Source organism: Macaca mulatta, chromosome 13, assembly GCF_049350105.2.
Source record: "Macaca mulatta isolate MMU2019108-1 chromosome 13, T2T-MMU8v2.0, whole genome shotgun sequence".
In the NCBI taxonomy this organism is placed as follows: Eukaryota; Metazoa; Chordata; class Mammalia; order Primates; family Cercopithecidae; genus Macaca; species Macaca mulatta.
In genome coordinates, this window is record NC_133418.1 from 72,688,340 (window position 1) to 72,708,614 (window position 20,275).

General features: G+C 34.6%; 1 long non-coding RNA gene across 3 annotated transcripts in view; it reads left to right on the plus strand.

Moving 5' to 3' along the window:
- Positions 1-20,275, plus strand: part of LOC144333606 (uncharacterized) — a 69,771-nt gene that overhangs the window by 41,530 nt on the left and 7,966 nt on the right. For all 3 annotated transcript variants that reach the window (XR_013402494.1, XR_013402492.1, XR_013402493.1), the window contains 2 exons: positions 10,713-11,073; positions 11,437-11,491. This is a non-coding gene — a long non-coding RNA (uncharacterized LOC144333606). The remainder of the gene's footprint in view (positions 1-10,712; positions 11,074-11,436; positions 11,492-20,275) is intronic.

Consider the following 20,275-nt stretch of genomic DNA (forward strand, 5'->3'; position numbering starts at 1 on the left):
ATTTTAGACTAATAGACAAAGTTGTAGGCTGAGACCATTTTCTGAAATCTGACAATGTGGTTTATATTTCTGAGCAAATAGATTTCATTTTAATTTCATGAAATTAGAAAGATTTATCCACCAAATTTATGGAGCAATACATGGTCACTTTCTTATGCCACATTATTTTAAAAAGCAGATTTAATATGCTAATGAGTTCCCTCTACCTGACAGAAATGTAGGGTGTTGGAAAGAAATGTCTGCCTTTACCATCACATTTTGTAAATGATAAGATTGGACTGACTTCATTGAATCAAATGTGATGGCTTGAATTCGGGCACTCAGCAATTCTCACACAGATACACTGGGGCCTTCTCTTAGATCACACAATGTACCACTGCAGACTAACTTCCCACAAGGCAGCAAGATGTGAAAGGCTCAAAATAGCAAGGAAAGATCTAGAAATTTAAGGAGTGGCTGCTAGCTTCCCATTTGCTTGTATTTTCCACAACAAAGCTTTGCTGTACTGGAGAAGTGGGATTGAGAAAGACAAGGATGATATACTACACATACATAATGTCTTCCTGAGTTTTGAAAACCGTGGGCAAAGTAACTTGATTTCAAGTGGGTTATGTCTCCTGTTGAATAAATTGAATCAATAACACAATCCCTGACTCTGAATCTCACATGGAGAGATAGGTAAGCAATAATGAACTTGGTGCTACAATTGTGTACTGGAGGAAAAAAGCAGAGATTTTGCAAACTAGGCATCTCTAGCAGGTGTGTCGATGGAACCTTCTTCCTGTTTCTAATACAGCTGCACATGCTTCTGGCAGGCAGCTTGAATTTTTACCCCTCAACCTTAGTGATTTTGTCTTCCTTGGCTCTAGATTCTGGCAAGTCTGTGCATAAATTGTCAATTTTATTAAATCTGTAAAAGGCCTGAGTGTTAACACTAAACATGCAGATGCAGTGCTTGCCTGGCCAAGCACACTTCCTGGGCCACCAAAATAGTGCAGCTGCAGCCATTAGCAGTGACAATCTGTAAATCTTAATCTGTTAAACTGTGGCACTGTCATGAGTTGATCCAGGGTAAACATTTGCTATTTCAATTAGCTAGGGGGAAGACCACTATAAATATACTATGCGGTCCCTAGGAGACTATATTATATGTTTAAAGTCAAAAAAGTGTTATATTTTGAATGCCTAATTTATAAATAATTTAACAATAAGTTTGATAACTTTTCTTCTAGCCTATGTCCATTGCTTCCTCAGCGTGTCTTATTTGGAAATCAGAAAATTATTTTGAGGTCAGGATTTCTATTTCATCTGTTTCTAATGCATACAGGTGATTGTTAACTCATTATCCTTAAAGATAAAGTACACAGGTCCTCTTTCTCTTTTAGTTCCTTAAAACCAACTCACATATTCAGATCATTCTGCTGAATAGTCCCAAAGGATAGAAAGAGCTAAGATATGGTAAACTAATACAATTAACCCGATATAATTTAAGGGTAAACATAATTACTGTAAGAAATCAGTGTCAGACTTTAGTATGTAAAGAAGCAATGAGCAGAACGCTGCTCATACTAACTTATGTCAAGTATTTACTAAGTAAACTGGCATTAAGATGACTGAAAAAGAATATTACTGGTGTCTGGGGAATAAGTTATTTTAAATTTAGGAGTAATTAACAGATATTTTATATTAAATATGAAGATCTATTATTAAGGAATGCTTCTTAAAAAATATTTTCCTAAACCTGGTGTGCATGTCTCTAAATACGACTATACTTTAGTTACAAATCTCTAAATTAGTAGCAATTTATTTCTATATTAGTTTTTTTATGGTTCAGCCTAAGGTATCTCATATAACTACAACCAAGATGTCAGTCAAAGCTTCAATCAGGTGAGGCTTGACTACAGCTGGGGGTTCTGACTCTAAGTCCACTCACATGGCTATTACCTGGAGGCTTCAGTTATTTGCTTCATGGGATTCTCTATGTAAGTGTTCATGATGTAACAGCTGGCTTTTTCCATAGCAAGTGGTCTAAGATACAGAGTACAAAGCCACACTGCTTTAAAATGGCCTACCTAGTATCCTAGTCACACACTGTACTATTGCCTTATTTACTTATTAAAAGTGAGTCACTAGTTCTATCCTACACTGAAAAAGAAGAGACTGTTATCCACGGTAATGCCTATGTTATACAGCTGAATTTCTACCCTGCCGTAACTCTGCTTATCTTTAAGAAATAAGACAGTTGCAATAAAAATTTCCCTTAGTAACCAGACCAGCTAAGATTGGCTATAACCGAGATAGCCAACCAAACGACTTCAAAAAGACCACAGACCTCATTATCATCTCATTCCCACGCTAAATGACACTCCCACCAGAACAGGACAGTTGATAATCACTATGACAGTGACTGGAAGAAGCCATAAAGGGATAAAAAGGAAGGTGGCATTCTGGTTCCAGGAAGTTTATTACCCATTTCCAGAAACATGAATATTTCTCCCCTTGCTTTTAATGTCCAGCCCCTTTGCTAGAGAAACTTGAGTGGAGAAGTCAATTTGTCGGCCAAGCTGCCTCTCGATTTCATGGCCATTAAATAAATCCTGCATTGCTTGGCACTCACTTTTGGTTTCATGTATTGGCTTCATGACACTGAACAGGGAAAGGCCCCATCTTTTCACGGTCTGGCTTTGTCAGTAACAGGACTACAATAGAATGTACATATCTGAAGGCAAGGATCATTGTGGTCCATCTTGGAAGCCAGCTACTGCATATACTTAGAGGAGTAAAAGGCATTTGTTAAAACCTTTAATATTTATATCCTGTAGTTTATAACAGCAATAAGGAAGTGTTGGCATAGTATACCCTGGAAGTATTTTTATGGCCCTTGAGCTAAGAATTATTTTTACATTGTTAAATTGCTTTTTTTAAGACAGGAATAAGTGATAGCGATAACATGTGGTTGAAAAAGCCTAAAATATCTATTATCTTACCCTTTATGGAAAACATTTGCCCATATCTTGCAGTCAGGAACAAATATCCAAAGCAATGCCAATATCACGATTACCTGAAATAAGCGAATATGAGCTTTTAATTGTATTATTTTAGGCTTACATTTTTGTTTTGTTTCAATCTAGCCCTAAACAGTTAATATTGTTGTCATGGGATTTTTCTGTTTTAATTTTATCATATCAACCCGCACTAATAATAGAGGACACTCTTGACAACTCAAAAATAAAACCATTTTCTTTCAGGAAGCCAAGAGTGGAATAAGGAATCATAATTAATACTCGTCCCAATGTTTCAGAATTCCTTACGTGCAGCTTACTCCCTCTCCCAATGCACTAGTATTGCCCATCGTTTCCTTTTGGGGATACTCTGTTCGTGGAGTCTTATTGACTTCATTTCCCAGAATGACCATTACACTCTGGGTCCATATTGCAGAGACCGTATTTTTATTCTAAAGATTTTTTTTTTTCTTATTTATCTCAGAGGACCTACCATGTATTTCCCGTACTATACACAAACATCAATCAACAAATAGTTACTAAAATTAAGACATTGAAGATCTCATTCTATGTACTGTGGAGATTACAAAAAGATAAAAGCCTATCACAGCGGAAATCATAGGCAAATTGAGAAGCAAGCCTTTACAAGTGAAAAGCTGGCTGATAACCAAGCCAGTGTGAGTGAAGTGCTAAGTTAGTACTACAGAGAAGAGAAGTACAGAAAACTTGTCCAGTCGGGTGTCTTACATTTTAAAGGCAGGTCACTATGCGATGTTTGACCTTATGATCATGATAGAACTTCTCTGTTAAGATCCATGAAGACTGGTTTTTTTTTTTTTTTTTGACAGAAGTTAGGGAATGAAAGCCTAATATTTTATTTTGCCTTTTTCATCCTTAATGTTTTCTTCAGCACCCATGGCCCAGAATGTTTAATTGTTCCATACGTATTTTCAGGGAGTATTTGGTAATTTTGCATATCATAAAAATTAAATATATCAGCTACTGCTGTGATGACAGCATGAATATTTTCATAAACCCTTAAACAGCTGTCCAGCTAATACAATGTAACTGAACTGGCATGATATTAGACCTATAATTGTTGCAGATGCTGTGGATGAAGCCATGAGAAAATAACAGATATAATAAAACAAGTAATTATTTTTAAATGATTGTGTGTGTTTGTGTTAGTTACACTCAATTTCGTTAACCATGTACAATGGTAAGGTGGCATTTGTTTATTACATTTATACTTTGATAAAACAGCAAACCAAATACTATTCATTCCTTTAAAAATTGTTCTCTCATTTCTTAAGTAAAGCTCATTTATTTTGTTTCCTAAAGTAAAGCTGTTCTGTATACTTGATGCATGTGCTTTCGTGAAACTGAACATTACAAATAAGTAAGGTGGTTGTTGGAAATAAAGCTTGTTTCCAACCCTCCAAAATTTAGTTAACCTTCATTCTTATCTTATCAAAGCAATTATCTGATACATATAAATGTTAAATTGATATAAATATAAATGTATATTCAGGCCTGCCTGAAATTTCTATCTGATTTGAACCCTGGAAATCATTCTTAAAAAGGGAGATTTATTTGTGCTCTTCTTAGAAGGAAATCTAACGTCATACACTTATTTCAGGTAGGAATTGTTTTCTGAAAAGACCACTGAAGAACTAAAGGCATGATGAAGTATTCAGTTCTAAAAGTTCCTAGACAATTTGAAAATGTCAGGGCGCACATTATTCTGTTGATATTAAACAACCTGTCAGCCCAATGCATTTGTGAAAAATAACAGTGAGTATCTCTTTGGTATTTCCAGTGTCTCTGAATTTAACTCAAAATGCACATGCCCCCTCCTGACTCAGAGCCTGCATCAAAAATAAAACAAATACATAAATAAATAAAACCATTTGGTACCCTTCAGTTACGTGATGACCTTGTTAATGTTTAAATTAACAGGGAGCTAGTGAGAGTGCCCTGGAATTCCAAGAGCAGTCAGAAAGAGTGTAGGTTATGAATAGAAAGTAGTGTTATAATAAAGAGGGTTAATCTAAAGAGAAAATGGCTCTCATATGTCATGCAGTGTCTAGCTAGTAGCAGAGTGAATTCACATGTTATTTATATTAAAAATACCTAAATTCAATTCACTTAACAACCTTACATCATATAAATAGTTTTGTTTCAGATGGATTTTTTGGTGTAAATTTAAAAATCAATCAAGATGTCTTGAAAGTCGTACTCTAGTCAAAACACTATACTAGGTAGATACTATGGAGGAAACAGAGAGGGCTGTTTAAGACGTGGTGCCTGCATTTACTAAGAGGGAATGAATCACTGGGAAACTGCAGAGACTGGAAATGAGGACAGGTAAGACAAGATAGCCATTCAGCAAATAAGGGGAGAAGGGTGAAAATTGAGGTGTTTGTTAGAATTAAGGTTAAAATCGATGGGTATATATGGTCAACAACTGGATTTTCAAGAATACTTGTAATTACAAACAAGGCAATATCTTCCACTTCTCTTAAAAGTGAATATTCTGAAATTTCCTCAAAGTAATAATTAATCCTAGGAAAATGGGTAAAGTGTGGTCAACAACATTCAGAGAACATAGTTCTATTCATAAAAAAGTAAAGGAAACACATAAGGACCAAAACAAAAGAGGGAAAAGATGAAAATCAGAATGCTAACAAGATTCCAACATTGAGTTTTCACTATAATTTCAAAAAAAACCCAAATAACCTAAATGTTCACTGAAAGTGGGCAAATAAATTTATATATATATCTTATATATATATAGTTACATATTATATACAATATATAGTAGTGTATGTAAGTATATATTTATACATATGTATAAATTATAGTGTGTGTATATATATGTACATACATGTATAACTATATAGTTCATTGGTGGAAAATTATAAAATTCAAAAGGATACATGAGTACTACTGCAGTGAACATTTTGTGCATGCCGTTTGAGACACACTGGTGGGCATTTCTACTGAATATATATATAGAAGGGGAATGAATGGATCATATCGTGTTGGTACTTCCATTTTTACAAATAATTTGATAGCTTTAAAAAGTGATCATGCCTACTTACACTTTCAGTTTCAATATACAAGAATTTCAGTTGCTATTCATCCTTACTAATACTTTGTATTCTCTGTCTTGTAAAATGTAGCCCAATGTGCAACCTGGAGTACAGTCATAGCTATGCATTTTCTGATAGACTCTAAATATTTTATCATCTAGTGATCCCCAAATTCACCACCTTCCTTTTTCTCTATTTTAAGCCTTTGGAAATGGAAATTCTCACTATTTACTTCAAATCTGTACAAGAATAATATGAATGGATATCCTGCTCTCTATTCACTAGTCACCCATGCAATCCTTTAGTAGCTTAATTCATGGCCAAAAAAGACAATTTATATAGGGCCTCACTATACTCCTGATGCTTGACACATCCCCTATAAAAGTTTTTAAATGCAAAATTATTTTATATGTTTCTGTGATCTTTTGCAATAGAAACCCATTATTCTGTTTCTCTTTCTCAGTAAAATGTCTCATTCTATTGCAAGCTCCCAACAAAACAAAAAAATTATCTCAACTATCTTATTTTGTAATTTATTTTTCATAATGTTTTATATGTACTCAAGCACCAGGTTTTGCATATTTGGGAAATAAGTCAATCTATAAACTTTATTAACTGTCATAGACATCATGGAAATGAGTTAGTATTTAATGAGTAAATTCAGATTTTTTTACACTAAAACATCTGGAAATTGCTTTCAGAGGCTTTTATATTGTTGGAATTTACCAATTTGGCTTTATCTTTTACCTCTTTCTAAAGATATTTAAATCAATAATGAAATGATTTTTTTTTGAGTCTTGCATAAGTCCTTCATAAACAATTTTTTTTTTTTAAAGAAAAAAGAAAAAGAAGATCCCTGAACTCTTTTAAGCTTTGACCTACCCTTTGGTTGTGACTGAAATAGTTTGGGTTTTCAAAGGTGATTCCTTTATTTTATTATTATTATTATTATTTTTTTGTCACTCAGTCTGGAGTGCAGTGGCGCAGTCTTGGCTCACTGCAACTTCTGCCTCCTGGATTCAAGTGATACTCCTGCTTAGCGTCCCGAGTAGCTGGGATTACAGGTGCCTGCCCGGATAATTTCGTATTTTTAGCAGAGACAGGTTTCACCATGTTGGCCAGGCTGGTCTAGAACTCCTGACCTCAGGTGATCCACCTGCCTCGGCCTCCCAAAATGCTGGGATCACAGGCGTGAGCCACCACACCTGGCCAAATATTTTTTTAAAATATTAAAGATAAAACAATCCTTTGGTCTCCTATACAAAGCTGTCCACAATAAATTCATATATCAGATCTATTTAGAAATAATAAAATAGCCTTCGTAGATTTAAAAAAACTTCGACCTGTGACTAACAGTTATGGTTACTTGTATATACTTGCATCTTAACTAACTTGTTAAGATGGCTATCTGCAAGCCAGGAAGAGAGGTCTCGCCTTAAATCATTTATGCTGACACCTTGATCATAGACACCCAGTGTACAGAACTGTAAGAAAATTCATTCTGTTGTTTAAGCCACAGAGTCTATGGTACTTTGTTAAGACAGCCAGAGCTGACAAATACATTATGCCACTCAAACAATTTTTTAAAAAGCTATGTAAAGAAATAGTAAAGATCTGCTGTACTTATGTAATATGAGTAAATGGGTAAGAAAGAGTGTTTAATTGACATATGAAATAAGAATGATGAGAACACATGACAGCAAGACTGCTATCTCAGAACTGGGAGTTTGGACTTGACTACTGTGTGTCATTTTATATGCAATTTGACAAGATGCATGATTCTTAGTTGATTATTTTTTAATTGATGAAGAAAAATTGTTTGTATTTCTCATGTCCAACATGATGCCTTCAAATATATACATATTGCAGAATGGCTACATCAAGCTAATTAACATTTATAGTGCCTCATATGTATCATTTTTGTAGCAAGAACACTTAAAATCTATTTTTTAACTCATTTTCAAGAATATAATACAATGTTATTAACTATACTCATCAAGTTGTACAGTAGATCTCTTGAACTTATACCTCCTATCTAACTGAAATTTTGTGTTCTTTGATCAACATCTCCTCCACCCACACACTACCTCATCTGCCCACCTTTGGTAACCAACATTCTACTCTCTGCTTCTGTTACTTTCAGTTTTTTAGATTCCACATAAAAGTGAGATCACATGGTATTTGTCTTTCCGTGCCTGGCTTATTCACTTTATTTTCTCCAGGTTGATCCATGTTACAAATCACGGGATGTACTTTTGTTTTAAAGCTGAACAGTATTCCATTATATATATATATTGCATTTTCTTATTTATTCATCTATTGATCAATTATTACATTGACTATAGTGAATAATGCCCGAATAAACATGGGAATGTAGATAGCTCCTCAATATACAGGTTTTATTTCCTTTGCATATGTACCAAGTAGTGGAGTTGCTTGAATCATATAGTAGTTCTATTTTAAATTTTTGAGGAGTTGCCATACTGTTTTCCATAATGGCTGCACTAATTTACATACATGCCAACAGGATGCCAATATTCCCTTTTCTCCAATCCTTGTGAACACTTATCTTTTGTCTTTTTGATAACAGCCATTATAACAAGTTTAAGGTATCTCATTGTGGTTTTTATTTTCATTTCTCTGATGATTGGTGATATTGAGAATTTTTAAATCTACCTGTTGGTCATTTGTATGCCTTCTTTTGAAAAATGTCTGTTCAGGTCCTTTGCCTATTTTTTAATTGGTTTATTTGTTTTCTTGCTGTTGAGTTGTTTGAGCTTCTCACATAATTTATATTAAGTCCTTATCAGATGTATGGTTCAAAAATATTTTCTCTCATTCTGTAGCTTGTCTCTTCACTCTGTTGATTGTATCTTTTTCTGTGCAGAAGCTTCTTATTTCATATAATCACATTTGTCTTTTCTGTTTGTCTATGTTGCTTGTGCTTTTTGGGTCATAGACAAAAAGTGATTGCCCAGATCAATATAATGAAGATTTTTCTTTATTTTCTATTAGCAGTTTTACAGTTTTAGGTTTTATGATTGAGTCTTAATCCATTCTGAGTTGATTTTTGTATATTGTGTGAGACAAGAGTCTAATTTTATTATTTTGGATGAGGATGTCCAGTTTTCTCAACACCATTTGTTTGAAAAACTGTGTCTTCCACATTGTGTGTCCTTGGCATCTTGTCAAAAACTAACTGATTATAAATATATGAATTTATTTCTGGGTTCTCCATTCTGTTCCACTGGTCTACTTGTCAGTCTTTATGACTGTACCATGCTGTGTTGGTTATTATAAATTTATGATTATTTCAAAATCATATAGTGTGATGCCTTCAGTTTATTCTTCTTTCTCAAGATTGCTTTGGATATTTGGAGTCTTTTGTGGTTCTAAGCAAATTAGAATTTTAATAGGAATTGCTTTGGGTAGTATGAAAATTTAAGCAATATTCTAAATCATGAACATAGGCGATCTCTCTAATTGTGACTTCTTCAATATCCTTTGTCAATATTTTATAAACTTCAGTGTATATTTTACTTCCATTTAAAATTTATTTTTAGTTTTTGTCTATTGTAAATGAGATTTTTTTCTAGATTTCATTTTTAGATAGTTCACTGATAGTGTATGGAAATGCTACCGATTTTTCTATGAATTTATATACTGAAATTTTACTTAATTTGCTTATTAGTTCTTACTATTTTCTGATGGAATCTTTAGGGTGATTATGTCATCAGCTAATATAGACAAAAAAACTTTTTTCTAATATAGATGCCTTTTTCTTTCTTTCTCTTGTCTAATTTCTTTGGTTAAACTTTTGGTACTATACTGAATAGAAATGGTGAAAAGTGGGAATCCTTGTCTTCTTCCAGGCCTTGAGGGAAAAACTTTCAGTTTTCCACTGTTGAGTATAATGTTATCCATGGGTTTTTCATATGTGCCCTTTATTATTTGTTTTTTGTCCTTCATTCTGCTAATGAAGAACATTTTTATATTAACATATTAACATTCTGTTAATAACATGTTTATAGATTTGTATATAACAACCAACAATTTCACATATTTGAAAACAGTATTCTCATCTTTAAAAATGTGAAAATTATATTAGATCATGTAAAGTAACATCGTTTGTATGATTTTGTGTTTCTTAAATTGTTCAGGAACCAATCAAAGTAGTTAACTTTCTCCAGGCCATGAAGTATATAGAATGCTCTTTTCTCTTATTTTTCAAGAAATTTCCTTGCTTGGAACTCCTTGACAAACCAGTCTTAAAAGATGAATTGACTTATAATTTACATTGTAAACTTAAAAATGTTTCTTTTTTTTTTTTAAATTTTGGAAATAATGTGGTAACTTATTTTAGTAAAGTGAAAAATTTTAATTGCTTTTATGAATGGTAAAAGACATTGATTTAGAATGAGAAATTATTAAAAATGCAGCTCAGATGTTTAAAATCTCAGCATCTTTTTTTCATTTCATAGTAGGAATTAATCTTATTCTTCACATAAAGTATCATGCTGAGATTCAATCAATTTTATTGCCCTATGATTACAGTAATTTCTATAGAAAATAGTTTTTAAAATAACCATCCATAATTGTTACTTTTCATATTTAGATTCAAGGCTTTCACTTCCAGCATGAGAGCATGAGGAGCTCCATGGACATACTTTCCAATGAATAAACAGCAAAAACAAACATTTTAAAGTCTCTGGAAATGGTCTTATGCACACGCAGCAGATGAAGAAACATCCATACAAGAAAATCAACTAAAACTTGATAAGAACAGTGAAAATCTGTAGTATGTAAATTGAGACCTACTTTCTTTGTGCTCCCAACTCAGCAATACAGAAACTGTACTCCAATCTGGTGTGGCCAAGAACACGGAGTTTTCTCTCCCTCCAGCTCTCAGTAGGAGGGCTTTCTACTACTGTGATCAAGGTGCCAGCATTTCTCATAGTGTCATCAGCAATTTATTGGTAAGATTAAATTCCAGGCAAATGCAGCAAAGAAGTTAATGCTTTCTTCTTCTGTCCCAATTGTGGGATGGAGGCTCTACCTTGGATCCAACGCCATTGAGAATACTACAGATCATGTAGCCCTATCTCTGGCTTGGAGGAGGTGGTATCACACTGGAAGAGGCAAGCTTAGAAGACCTGTGGCTACTTCTACAACTACTTTTAAAATAACACAACAAATATTTTTGTCCCTAAATATTTAACAGACCTGTAAATGCTTAACATATTGATGGGGTTAGTGAACTTAGCAGTTTACTGGCTATAGAGAGAGCATGGGATTTGATGCTTGAACTGAAGGAGCACTTTTCATGTCTCATTTTACAGATAGCACAGGATTCTTTTTAGTTTTAGAAGACTTCAAAATGAGAAGTCAAATAAGGTGAGTAAAAGTAAGACATCCCAAATAATCTGTTATATATAATGACGAGCATTGCAGCTTGTTAACAAGCAAGTTAAGAAGACATGAGGAAAGTTATTCTGGAATTTCTTGAGAAAAAAATTTAAAAGTCCAATATCTCTACTGAAAATAACCCCTACACATGAGTTTCAGGCAAACTTCTTAGCTTGACATTAACATTTGTAATAAGGATCAGATTAACAGTGGTTTGGGTTTGAATGTTTCAATCTAGAAAGATTTGGCTGGGCATGCTGGCTCACGCCTGTAATCCCAGCATTTTGGGAGGTTGAGGCAGGAGAATCACTTAGGTCAGGAGTTCAAGACCAGCCTGGCCAACATAATGAAACCCAGTCTCTACTAAAAATACAAAAAAGCCTGGCATCACCATGGCTGTAGTCCCAGCTACTTGGGGGACTGAGGCACCAGAATCGCTTGAACTCAAGAGATGGAGGTTGCAGTGAGCCAAGATCAGGCCACTGCACTCCAGCCTGGGTGACAGAGTGAGACTGTCAAAAAAAAAAAAAAAAAAGAAGAACAAAAAAGAAAAATTTCATTCTTTTCATGCACTCCGCAACCATTAGCTACTTAATTCTTGAGCCGATTGAGCAACTGCCACATGCCAAAGACTTTACTATATAACAGGAAGAGAGAAAGGAAGAGTGTATGTTGTTGAGAGAAGGGGAAAGAGAATAAAAGACATAAGGGAAAAAGAAAACAAGTCCTTTGTCATTAAGAAGTTTGGCATGTCCATATGAAACATATGCATATCACTGTATTGTAGCAGGTATACAGATGTTCCAAGAAAGGAACATACAATATGATTATCTTCTCCAAAGCATCATTAATGATCCCTTCTCTTCAGCTATGCATTATTTTACATTTCTTTGTTGTTTTTTGTATTAGGCCATTCTTGCATTGCTATAAACACCCGAGACTGCAAAATTTTAAAGAAAAAAAGTTTTAATTGGCTCATGGTTCTGAAGGCTATACAGGAAACATGGTGCTGGCCTCTGCTTCTGATGAGGCCTCAGGAAGCATACAATCATGGCAGAAGGCCACAGAAAGCCAGAATGACAAGAGGAGGAGTAAGAGAGAAAGAGTGCGGAGGTACCACACACTTTTAAACAACCAGATCTCACAAGAACTCACTCACTATCATAAGGACAGCACCAAGAAATTCAGGAGTAGTCTGCCCACATGACCCATCTCCTTCCAGGTCCCACCTCCACCATTGGGAATTACATTTCAACATGAGATTTGGACAGAAGAAAAACATGCGAACTATATTATTCCACTGCTGGCCCCCAAATATTATGTCCTCTTCACATTGAAAAATATAATCATCCTCTGCCAATAGTCCCCAAAAGTCTTAACCTATTCCAGCATCAAGTCTAAGATCCTAATTTGCACCTGAGACACACTTCCTTTTACCTATGAGGCTGCAAAATTAAAATAAGTTATGTACTCCCAAGATACAATGGTAGTTCAGGCCTTGCATAAACATTACCATTCCAAAAGGAAGCAGTTGGCCAAAAGCAAGGGGAAATAGGCTCCATGCACATTTGAAACCTAGCAGGAATATTACTAAATGTTAAAGCTCCATAACAATCTCTTTTGACTCCATGCCCACATCTAGAGCACATTGCTGCAAGGGGTGGGCTCCCAAGGTCTTGGACAGCTCAGCCCCTGTGGCTTTGTAGGCTGTAGCTCCCACAGCTGTCCTCACAGGTTAGAATTAAGTGTCTGTGGCTTTCCGAGGTGCAGGGTACAAGCTGCTGGTATATGTACCATTCTGGGTTCTGGCAGCAGCCTCCTCACAATTCCACTAGGCAGTGCCCCAGTGGGCACTCTGTGTGGGTATGCCAACCCATGTTTTCTCGAGTCATTGCCTTAGTAGAGATTATCTGTGAGGGCTCCACTCCTGCAGCAGTAGTCTGCCTGAGTACCCAGGCTATCTCACACATCCTCTGAAATCTAAGTCGAAGCCACCAAGCCTCCTTCATTTTTGCATTCTGTGCACCTGCAGACTTAATATCACATGAAAGCCACTAAGCCTTATGGGTGTGCCCTCCAGAGTGTCAGCCTGAGCTGTACCTGAGGACTTTGAGCCACAGCTGTAGCTGTAGCAGTCAAGATGTGGGGAGCATCCTCCCAAGGTGGCACAGGTCATTGGTGCCCTGGACCTAGACCTTGAAACCATTCTTTCCTCCTAGGCCTCTGGACCTGTGATGAGAGGGACAACCTAGCAGATTTCTGAAATATCTTTGAGGCCTTTTTGTTATTGTCTTGGATATTAGCACTTTTAGTCATATTAATCTCTTTAACAAGTGGTTGCTCCACAGCCTGTTTAGATTTTTTTTACTCTACCATAGGGCCAGGCTGCAAATTTTCCAAACTGTTATTGCTTACCTTTCAAATAGAAGTTCCAAATTTAGGTCATTTATTTACTCCTGTATTTGGTTATAGACTGTTAGATGCAGCCAAGCCATATCTTGAACACATTGTTTAGAAATTTCTTCCACCAGATACTGTAGGACATCATTCTTAAATTCAAACTTCATAGATCCCTAGAGCATAAACACAATGTGCCAAGCTCTTTGCTAAAGTGTAACATGGGTGTCTTCACCCTAGTTTCCAGTAACTTTATTTCCATCTGAGACCTCATCAGCCTGGCCTTCACTGTCCATATTTCTATAAGCATTTTGGTCACAACCATTTAACAAGTCTCTAAGAAGTTCCAAACGTTCCCTTATCTTCCTGTCTTCTTCTGAGCCCTCCAAACTCTTCAAACCTCTTCCCATTACCCACTACCAAAGCCACTTCCACATTTTCAGGTATCTTTATAGCAATGCCACACCCCTCAGTACCAATATTCTGTGTTAGGCCATTTTATTACTATAAAGAAATACCTGAGGCTGGGTATATTATAAAGAAAAAAAGGTTTAATTGGCTCATAGTTCCGCAGGCTTTATAAGTAGCATGGTGCTGGCATCTGCTTCTGATGAGGCCTCAGGAAACTTAAAATCATGTTAGAAGGCCACAGGGAGCCAGCATGTTACATGGCAAAAGCAGGAGCGAGAGAGAGAGTGGGGAGGTGCCACACACTCTTAAACAACTAGATCTCATGAGAACTCACTCTGTATCATGAGGACAGCACTATGTCATTCATGAGTGATTCACTCTAATGACCTAAACACCTCCCTCCATGCCCCACCTACAGCATTGAGGATTACATTACAACATGAGATTTGGAGGGGCAAACATCTAGACAATGTCATGTTATTAAAAATAGACATAGGTCTCTAGACCCAGACCATTCATTTCAACTTCAATGCATTTTTTATTGTGCAAACTAGTACATTTTTCTTCACTCTATACCATATGACATCAGGTTACAAAGTGGGTTCACTATTTTATTTTAATCATTATTTTGTGTGTAATGGGTCAGTCAACAGATACCTTGTAATTCCTTCCATACATACACTAGTAAAAGAGGTGCAGAGAGGTGCTTGCTTCTGCTCTAGAAAAGGTTAGTATTTGGATAGTGTAGCAGGATTCATCATGACATTATCAAAGTATATGATTTGAGAAGGAACAGGTACAGAAAAGTAGTTACACAGACTTTCAGGTCAAAGAAAGAACATAGTTTACATCAAGTTATGGAGAAGAATCTCACAGAAGATGGAAACAGTTGTAGTTTGGGAAGATAAACAAAACTAAAAATGAAAACATGTACAAGTATATTTAAGATGATGGACATTAGACCAATCAGATTAAATTGAAGGCATTTATAGGGAAATGATAAAAGTACTGTGTGAAAAATGTATTGCTGACATGCTCTTATATGACTTTATCCAGTAGAAAATAGGAGTACTTGAAAACTTACATCAAAGTCAAATGCCAGCTTTAGAGCACTCCAGTGTGCCAGATACTTTCCAAAAATTATCTTCTTACTGCTCTCGTTAATCCTATTGGAAACAGTATTAGTTTTCATATTTTCTAATTGAAACCTGTAACTGGGCAATATTAAAATCAATGGGTCTATGAGCAGTAACGGAGTTCTGAAATTAAGTTTGTAGTACTTTTTTTTTTTAACCAATTTTTTATGTTGAGACTATAAAGACATTGAAGGCAGAAAAACTGTCATTTATTTCCCACCATTATATTCTATATATTTCATATAGTGTATGGAACTTAAACAATGTTTAATAAAAGTATGTTTAATAAATAGATGAGATGAATAATGTATATGATTTAAACTCTAGCAGTAGCATACAAGATGAATGTGAATGAAGAGGCAGGAAGAATGACGTCCTTATGGTAGTATTTTGTATGTGAAAATGTTAAGAATCCACTAAGGTCATTTCAGCAGAGATGAAGGGAAATGACATAGATTACAAAATGGGTGACCATAAAGGATCTTTGTGTGTTTTATACCTCTCCGAGTAAAATAACAAAATTGAGCTACTAGTTGTTAGATATATTGAACACATTGCAATTATTTTGTTGTTCTTTATGTTGGCATTATTCTACCTGTTTTATCCATCCCAACTTTAGTCTGAACTTCTCAAATAAAGACTCTTTTATTGGCAAGCTGAGAGTATGGAAAATTTTTTTAAGTAATGTGGATATAAATCTCTCAAACACTTTACTGTGGCTACAAAATCAGGTGCTCATAAAATTGAGATACAGCTCTAGTTTAAACCATGTTAGTATTTCTCTGCCTAACATGAAGCCCAGACCTACAAGGAGCACATTTATTTATTTTACTTTATATTTGTAATTCCCAGTCATGGTGTGTTGTTTGCAAAATACCTACAGTTGTCTAAGCGAAGTAATATTTCTGGCTCTTAAGGGGTATTTCTCAAAGACAGCCAACTGATGTAAAACTTGAGCATCTAATGCGAGTTAAGGGAAACCATTTTCCTAATATCTCAGGGAGTCTGCATAGAAATTCATCATTACCATTATCACCAGGCAGTGTGTTAAGCACCAGAAAAGCTGGATATTATTCACTCTGAAAGCTTTGAGGGCACACTATACATCACCTTCGTGCTTTTTAATGGACTTTAATACAGAAATCAGAGGTGTGGAGAACAAGAATTGTAATGATTCCCATATATTTGGAATTTTTACCATGAATATCACTTCTAAAATAGACAATTTTTTCTGACATCAGGGAAGAAATAAGTAGATCCACTTCACACTATACTGTTTAGTATGTTGTCAAGAATATTACAATGTTTTAAAGGTGAAAGATTAGCTATACTGTCTTATTGTAGAGATGAAGTTATAATTCGAATATCATAATTTCCCCTCTGGTGTCCACTACTTATGACAGAAAACATTGTTCTTTAAATTGCCCAAATTATAGTCACACTGGAGACTAATATGTTTTGGAATAGGCTAATTTAGAAAAGGAAAAGTCTGAGTGAGCTAAATAAGCTTTTTAGACAATATGTCACAACTTTGTTGATGAAAGTTGTCAAGTTACATCATCAAGAAACATACTATGTAAACTAAAGTCAGCTACTCACATGGCAATCACCATATTTTACTGCTTTTCTTATTCCAAACTGGTACTGGGGAAGAAGCTTTGTAGTATTTACTTGAACTCGGCCTCATTCCCTTTTCTTTAGGTCAGTGGTTCTCAAACTTTAATGCATTTAAGAATCACTCAAGGAGCTTGTAACAAGCCCAGTGCCCAGGCCACACCTCATGTGAATTAAATCAGAAGCTCTAGAGACAGGACATACAAAAGTAGTTTTTAAAGTTTCCTAAATAATTGTAAAATGCTTCCAATATTAAGAACCAATGCTCTGGATTCTGAATTTCTTCTTTCTCATAATGAGAAATTGGGAGTTGTATGAGAATATTAAATGCTTGATATAAAGCTAAAGGTCTAATTTCCATATTCACATAAAGTGTCACAAGCTCTGTACCTTTTACCCAGATGCTCTCCTTCTCACATGCTTCATTTGCCTCCTCCAAAGGCAGACATCTTGCTAGGAATATTTTACTCTTATGGTAACTGAGATAACAAAGAAGCATGGTCCACTTTTCTTTAATAGATAAGGATCTATCTGCTCCTTGAATTTCAATTGCACTTTTCAAGAATTGATTCTATCTAAACAAATGAATGAAATGATTAGCAATTAATACCATTTTGAGGGTTGAAAATCTAGTTCAAACTGTATTTAATTATAAACATGTAGCAATTGAAATAAATGGCAGATATTCACTATCATTAAGATATCTATATGTCAAACACCAGATTGCTGATAACTCTTCTTTATGTGACTATTAACGTCTGTGTAAAAATTTTGAATGAAAATTAAGCCACTATAGAAAAAAAAATGTGAAGGGAAAAATATACTACATTCTATTTTCATAAAACTTTAGTTGTATAGAAATATGTTTTTTAGTGGATTTCATGGGAGAAATAACAATGTCTTTCTTGAATCAAGCATTTGCCAAGTGCCTGGCAGTGTGCTTAGGAGATTCATTTTTATTATAACATTTACTTAGGAGATTCATTTTATTAGTGCATTTACTTTTATGACAATAATTATTTCTAGGTGGGGAAACCAATGTTTATAGACACTAAATACCCACATACCTTTAAGCAGATCTAGAATAAAAACTCAGTTGTATGTAATTCTAAGGCACTTCCTTTCAAAAATTATGCTACACTAACAATTAAGATGTCACTTTATATAAAAAATAGTTTACAAGTACAAATTGACAGTAATGCAAAAGAAGAAAAATTATGAGATTTATAATAGTCTCCATAATTCCATACCCTTGTCTTTCATTTGTGCATAAAGCTATTTATCAAACATATATTAAGCATTATTCACAAGCCTGGTGTTAAACCCTAGAAAAATAGCAATGAAATTCAGATTCTTTCCTCAAGGAGCTTGCAGTTGTGAGGGAGATAAAAGCTTAAGAAGAGCAATTGTTTATTTGTGGATTGTTTGGTGTAAAAAGAGGAGAACTACAATCGAGATTTCATAGTTGAAAATGCAGTCGTCCCTCGGTATTAGCAGGGGATTGATTTCAGGACCAATGCAGATACTAAAACCCACAGATGTTCACGTTTCTTGTATAAAATGGTGTAGTATTTGCATATAACTTATGCACCCTCTTGCATACAATTTGAGTCATCTCTAGATTACTTATCATAGCTAATAAAATGTAAACGCTATGTAAAACATTGATATACTGTATTTTTATTTGTATTATTTTATTGTTGTCTTATCGTATTTTTTCTTAAATATTTTTGACTTAATTATTTGAATCTACAAATGCTTTCTACATCCAAGTACAGACAGCCAATTGTACACACCTTGAACAAATAAGCAGTTATCAAATCCACTGGGACCTGTTAGAAAAGGAGTATGTGGTAACACATTGAGACTCCATAAAAACTTTCCATATATTGTCAAGTTACTTATCTGGAGGGTAATTGTTATTTTCAGAGTTGACAGAGACACATACAATTAACACACACATACATATTTATGGTGAAAAATATTTTGAATGAGAAATTGGCCATTTGGCTCAAAATCTACTAAAAAATCTGCTTTTTTTGTTTACTTATTTTTAATTGATGTGTAATTGACTTTCAGTAAAAGTTTCTATTTTCAGTGTGCAGTTTTTTAAGCACTGACAAATGTGAAAAATTATTTACCACCAATGCAATATTTTTTAAATTTTCATTTTAACTATTAGTCCCCTTCCTTAAGTGTTTCTATTGTTTAGCCACAGTCACAGCTAAAACATGCATGCACACACAAAAAAAGTGTGAGTTCAGTATGAGGCAAAATTCAACAGTTGATAAAATTGAAGAAAATTGATCACAAAAGCATCAGAACTTTATCATTTATGTACTACTTCTATAGAGTTTTTGTCAGGAATCAAGTCACTATAAGCACACAAAGATTCTCTTAAACTACAAAACTCTAATACAGATAATATGAGTGTGAACCAAGTATATGAGATGTGCAAGTGGCATGATAAATTAAGAACAAGTGCTAAAGAAAAGGATTTGCAAAAGTAGATTTCTGAGCAACTGGAAATATTTTACTTGTTTACTGAAAAAGGCCATGGGCTTACATTTTAACATGTGATACTGATTAAAGATCATTTCTGTCCTATCTGATGACTATACTTTACATGTGTCAAAACATCATATGTACCCCATGAATATGTGAAATTATTATTTGTTAATTTAAAAGGATAATTTCTGTTCCCTGAAGGCTCAACTAAAAGCATGAGAGATTACTGACCATTGCAATGTAGTGACAGATGTTCATTTCTAGTCAATCCAAGCTTTACTAACATCCCTTTTCCAATTGTTGGGAAAAGCTCTATCACTTGTTATTTGGAAGCTTAGAAAAGAATCAATCACTTGTTATTTGGAAGCTTTTGTTGTTGTTGATATGCATTTTCTTTAACTTTATACATTTTTTGCCCCAAATCTTGGTATTGTATGTAGATATGCTAATGCTTATATTAAGGTAACTTCATTGCAGACAAAGTTACATACAAGCTCTTGGAAAGTGCACTAATAGTAATGTGATGTGTAGTGTTTAAGGTACATAATCACTGGTATGGGCTTTATGGACCAGGTATGAAACTGCAGCCATGAAGGGAAACAAGGACTTCAGATATAAAATCCATATTTAAATGTCAAACCTTTCTGCTTTTTATTAATGTATGCTCTCCCAGTGGCAAAGCATCCACAAAGCTGTTAATTTGATT